Here is a 5,668-nt window from a genome sequence, read left to right as displayed (position 1 = left end):
CAGGTACTTGATTGTATCCTGAATAACCATCAAGAAAACAGTAGAAACTTTGTCCTGCTAACCGTTCTAGGATTTGATCGATGAAGGGCAATGGAAAATGATCTTTCCTAGTAACGGTATTCATTTTCTATAATCTATGCATACTCGCCATCCAGATGATATGCGAGTTGGAAGTAGTTCACCTTCTTCGTTCTCCACCACAGTAATACCAGATTTTTAGGTACTACTTGAGTGGGACTGACCCATTTACTATCGGATATGGGGTAGATGATTCCAGCATCTAACCACTTTACCACCTCTTTCTTTACTACTTCACGCATGTTTGGGTTAATCTCCTCTGCATATCTCGATGGGGTTTGGCATTTTCCTCAAAATGAATATGATGCATGCAAATGGAGGGGTCAATTCCTTTTAAATCAACAATGGACCAACCGATAGCCTCTTTATGTTCCTTCAGAATACCAACCAATTGTGCTTCCTGATTAGGGTCAAGTCTGATGCAATGATTGCCGGGAGGGTGTCATTGAGTCCTAGAAATACATACTTGAGGTGGCAGGAAGAGGTTTCAATTCTAATGTAGGTGGTGATTCTAAAGATGGGACTATTGGTGTACTGGCTAATGTGGGCAATGGCTCATACTTGATTGTCCATGGAGGAGTGGTTTTATCATGTGGTGTATCTAACAAGATGTTAACTTCTTTCATATATTCTCAAAGTCACACACTCCAAGTGAGCCAAGCAAGTATCTAAGGGGTTGGTGCTAGAATTATGGGTGTTGCATCTTCTATAATATCTTCTAGTGTATTACTTCGAAGCAACTATCCATTGATGGTCCTTGGGAAGCACCAAACACATTCAGTCTTAGTTTCTTATTCCCAAATGATACGTCCATAACTCCTGTCCTACAATTAATGCATGCATTTGCCGTAGCTAGGAAGGGTCGTCCTAAGATAATGGGAATTTATCTGGGGTTGCCACTTAATTCCATATCGAGAACTAGAAAATCAACTGGAAAGTAAAACTCATCTACCTTGACTAAGACATCCTCAAGCATTCCACGTGGTTCTTAATTGATCTGTCGGCTAACTGCAGTGTGACTAATGTGGGTTTCAGTTCTCCAAATCTAAAAAGTTCATACACCGAACTAGGTAAAAGATTCACACTTGCCCCTAAGTCCAGAAGAGCCTTTTCAATGTGATAATCTCCTATAACACAGGAAATGATGGGGGCTCCTGGGTCCTTAAGCTTTGGAGGAGTGGCATGCTGGAAGATAGAACTAGCCTGTTCAGTGAGACGTACTTTCTTTGGATTTGTGATCTAGATTTACATTTTTGGGTGCACAAATCCTTCAAAAATTTGGCATAAGCAGAGACCTGTTTGATTGCGTCTAGAAGGGAAGATTAATTTGGACTTGCTTAAACAATTCAACATCTCATCAAGTTTTTCTCCCTTCTTATCTGCAGGAATAGGGGCTTTCAGGGCATCTGAAAATGGGGCTTTAGGCAAGTAAGATGATTCCGGTGTAGTTGGTTCCTTCTCTATTTTAGGTCCTCCTTGTTCTTGGATGATTTGGATTCGGTTAGAGGTTTAGGGTCGGTCTCATTGGTTTTACTATTGTATTCAATGACCTTCCCACTTCTCAGAGTCATGATTGATTTGGCATGTTCAGAAAAAGCTTCTGGGGTATTAGAACTCTCAATCACAAATTGCCCTCTTGGGTTGTTCTCGGGTTGGCTAGGTAATTTTCTCCTTCCCTCCTACTGAATGCAGTTGCTAGTTGACCTATTTGGGTCTCTAGCTTAGCAATGGATTGTGTGTGGGAGTTAAAGGTCTAAGTGTTGACTTCTAATCATTCTAGTGCTTTCAGAACTTTTTCCTCAAAAGCTGAGTTGTGACCAGTAATAGACGGTTGAGGAACATTTTGAAATTGATAGTATAGTCCATGCCTATATGTTGGGTCTTGATATTGAGGTCGAGGTGTGGCAGGGCCAACCACTGGTTGTGGTCTCCAGGAAAAATTTGGATGGTTTCTCCAGCCGGGGTTATAAGTGTTCGAATATGGATCGTTTCCTGGTCTGCGAGCTTGTTGGACTTGAGCTTGCTGAACCTGCTCGTGCACAAACTCAGAAATTGAGGTGCGGCTGGACATTCACTAACAAAATGGTTCAGACTTGCACACAATGCACAAACTTCTTGGATTGGATTAGGTGGAATCGGGGATTGTCCAGTATTTAGAAGACGATCTAATTTTTGGGACAGTTCATCTACCTTTTGATGGATATCTATGGCATTTCTTACTTCATATATTCCACCTCTTTTTGGGTTTAACATGGGTTTATCTCTAATAGAGGCAGACATATGATGTAATGAATTTTCACTTAAAATTTTAAACAGTTGCCATGCCTCATCCTCACTTTTCAGCATGAATGTCCCACCGCATGATGCATCGACCATTTGTCGATGTCTTTCAGAGAGCCCATCATAAAAATATTGGATTAACTGCCACTTGGGTACAGCATGGTGGGGATATTTTCTAATAAGGTCCTTTAATCTCTCCCATATTTCATGAAACATTTCTCCATCTAATTGAAAAAAACTAGTTATGGCTTTCCTTATTTGATTAGTTTTTCTATGAGAAAATATTTCTTGAGAAACTCTCCTTGCAGCTGGTCCCAGGTTGATATAGTCATGGAATCCAAAGTATGTAGCCAGTATTTGGCTTTGTCCTTAAGTGAAAAAGGAAATAATTTTAACCTAAGAGCATCATCGGAGAAGTTGTGAATTTTGACAGTTGAGCATATCTCAAGAAATTCTTCAAGATGTTTATAAGGGTCCTCATTACTAAGTCCATAAAATGAAGGTAACATTTGGATTATACTGGACTTAATTTCATATTGAGTGGCCTCCACAGGGGGCACTTGAATACAAGGAGAGTAGGTATATGTGGAAGGAGTAAAGTACTCCTTCAATTGCTTAGATGGATCATTCTCCTGATTTCGGTCCATATTTTTACGTCTGTTAGCTCTAAAGGTTCTTTCTATTTCTGGATCAAAAGATTGAATTTCTGGTTGTAACGATCTACGGCCAAGCATACACCTTACAATTATACTGTAGAGCAAACACAGAAAATTTTTTTTTTATAATATATATTTTTATAATAAAGTGAGAAAAGAATGAAGAAAATCTAAAGAGAAGAACCTAAGAATCTTAAATCTATGAAAAGGGAGAAATTAGTTAATGTTTAGATGTTAATTGCAATCAACTTAAACAATCATAGACTCTCTATCCTAAGGTTAACTTAGATCTAGACAGCTCCTAACTTTCAAGACCGCCTTTGAGCACTCCAAGCTCAAGACTGACTAACTGACTCGGCCAGATAAGCGTAAGATGTGGGAGGTTCCCTGCTCGTTGCTTTCCTTAGACACCAACTAAGTTGGCCAGGTCAGTCAACGGAACCAATTGAAAACCACTTTCTTTAACCACTTGCCTTAGACACCGAGCAATTAACCAATCCGCACTCGGTTCAACTCTAGAGCTTTCTTATCCTATTGAGCTCGAAATTTCTAGGGCTGACGTCTAGTTGATTTTAAATTAAGGTCTAGGTTATGCAAATGCAAGGGAGTGATTTGTGGGCCAAGGAAGGGTGATCAAATCCCCACCTTATCTGGTTAATGGGTTATTGCCCTTAAGATTAATTATGGAGATGCAATGCAAAGAAACAAGGTATCCAATCAAGTTAGAAATTTTTATATTTGAGGTTACGCTATTTTAGTTAAGTGTTATGAAATATCAGTGGCTTCTTTTTTTTTTAATTTATAGTTTTATCTTTTTATATATTTTTTTATTTTTTTTTAGTTTTGAAAGAAAATAAATTTAAGTGATTAAGTCTAAAAAGCAATAAATCACTAGGCTATAAAAAGTAGCAAATTATTCTAAGCAGAAAAATTCCTAAATAGTAAATTAGTTATGCAAGGTAATTATGTAATTATGCAAATAAGATTATCTAGCTAGAAAGCACTGAAAAAAAAAAATTTAAAACGAGAAATAAAAATTGAAAAGTATTTTTTTTTTTAAAAAAAAATTTCAATTTTTTAATTCAACCGTGCCAAGATCCCCGGCAACGGCGTCAAAATTGATGCGTAGTCGTTGATAGCACCAAAAATAACTCTACTCACTACGTAGGTAGGATGAGTCGAGATCGTATCCTCAGGGACCTTGGGCTAAGTTGAGATTGCAAGATAAAAGAAAGAAGCGTTGTTTTTGATTTAAAAAATAAATTATTTTAAAATTGAGGTAATTAGAGAATAAAGAGCTCGGAAGTTTTGAATTACTTTGTACTAGCAGAGTTATATCTCTTTTTTTTTAATTAAATGGATGCGATTAATCTTAGAAAAAATACCTGTCTTTCCTCGGCATGCTCCATACCCGTAGATCACGGTGCGTCTCCGGAAAGTATTAGGTAAATAACTCTTCTTTCCTCGGCACGTCCCGTATCCGTAGATCACGGCGCATCTCCGGAAAGTAAAAGTTATTCCTAATATTAATCTAACAAGAAAGCATAAATAAAAATATATAAATGAGAGCAAATAAAGAACTCATGATAATTTAAATAAAAAGCATAATCTTTATTACATATAAAAAAATACAGGAAAATTTAGAACAATAAACCATCTCTATGTCGTTACAAAATTTTTTCTCCACTCCCGAGACTGCTAGCCTAGCTGCTCATGAAGTAGTCCCTTTCTATTCCTCTATACAAGGCTCTAGAAGAATTTCTGGGCTCTCCCTCCAATGGGAGTACAAAAAATTTTTTATAGGTGTTAGGAGGGAGGAGTTTTACATGATTTTCCGATGTGAGACTAAAGAAAATACAAATCTTTCCTTTCAAAATATTTCTAAATATTAAATTTTTTTTTAATAAGCATTTGTTTGACCGCCATCAAAAATTCCTTGCCCGTCTGCCGTGCGCCCACACCCGCGCGATGCTGCACCCGTGCCTGCCCTCACGGCCACGCCACGTCCACGCCTCACGCGTTCTGCCCCGCATCCGTCCCGCGTCTGTCCCACGTCTACGCCCGTCCCGCGTCTGCGCCCGTCCCGCGTCCACGTCCGTCCAGCATCTGCGCGTTCACGCGCGGGCGTTCACGCGCGCCCAGAGCCTTTCTTTTTTTGAATTCACGTAAAATATTCTTTTTATATTCCAAAAAGAAACAAAAGTTTCTTCACAATGACATCTATATCCTTTTGGATTCCTTGTATAGTATCTTCATTTTCTATAATATCATATGCATCCTTCTTTTATTTTAATTTTATTTTAAGTCCAAATTTCTTCAAACTTGAGTCTTTTTGATCTAAGAATTGAACTCTTTGTATCGGCGATCATCTTTTCTGTAAAACACAAAAAGAAACATCAATTTTTTAATAAATAAAATAAATTAAATATAATTTTTTGCTTTAAATGACTTAAATTAAGTATTTATTAATAATCTAATTTCTTAGGAGTAGTCTTAATAAAAATCTGACTAAGGACTTTAAATTTAGTACTTCTGGGAGGCAACCCAGATCTTTGTATTTTTTTTTTTCAGTTTATTTAGGTAAGAACTATGTTGAATAAGTTGGGAGAGAAGAGCCAAATATACACTCTCAAGAACATCTAAAGACCCTTGTT

General features: G+C 37.5%; 1 non-coding gene across 1 annotated transcript; it reads left to right on the top strand.

Annotated features, from left to right (window-relative positions):
• Positions 1-2,513: 2,513 nt before the first annotated feature.
• Positions 2,514-2,619, top strand: LOC140853054 (small nucleolar RNA R71). The gene has a single exon (XR_012136132.1). It is a non-coding gene; the product is annotated as a small nucleolar RNA R71 (small nucleolar RNA).
• Positions 2,620-5,668: the final 3,049 nt, after the last annotated feature.

This window comes from Elaeis guineensis, chromosome 12, assembly GCF_000442705.2.
Source record: "Elaeis guineensis isolate ETL-2024a chromosome 12, EG11, whole genome shotgun sequence".
Classification (NCBI taxonomy): Eukaryota; Viridiplantae; Streptophyta; class Magnoliopsida; order Arecales; family Arecaceae; genus Elaeis; species Elaeis guineensis.
The sequence above is the reverse complement of the archived record's forward strand: the minus strand, read 5'-3'. Positions and strand labels throughout refer to the sequence as shown.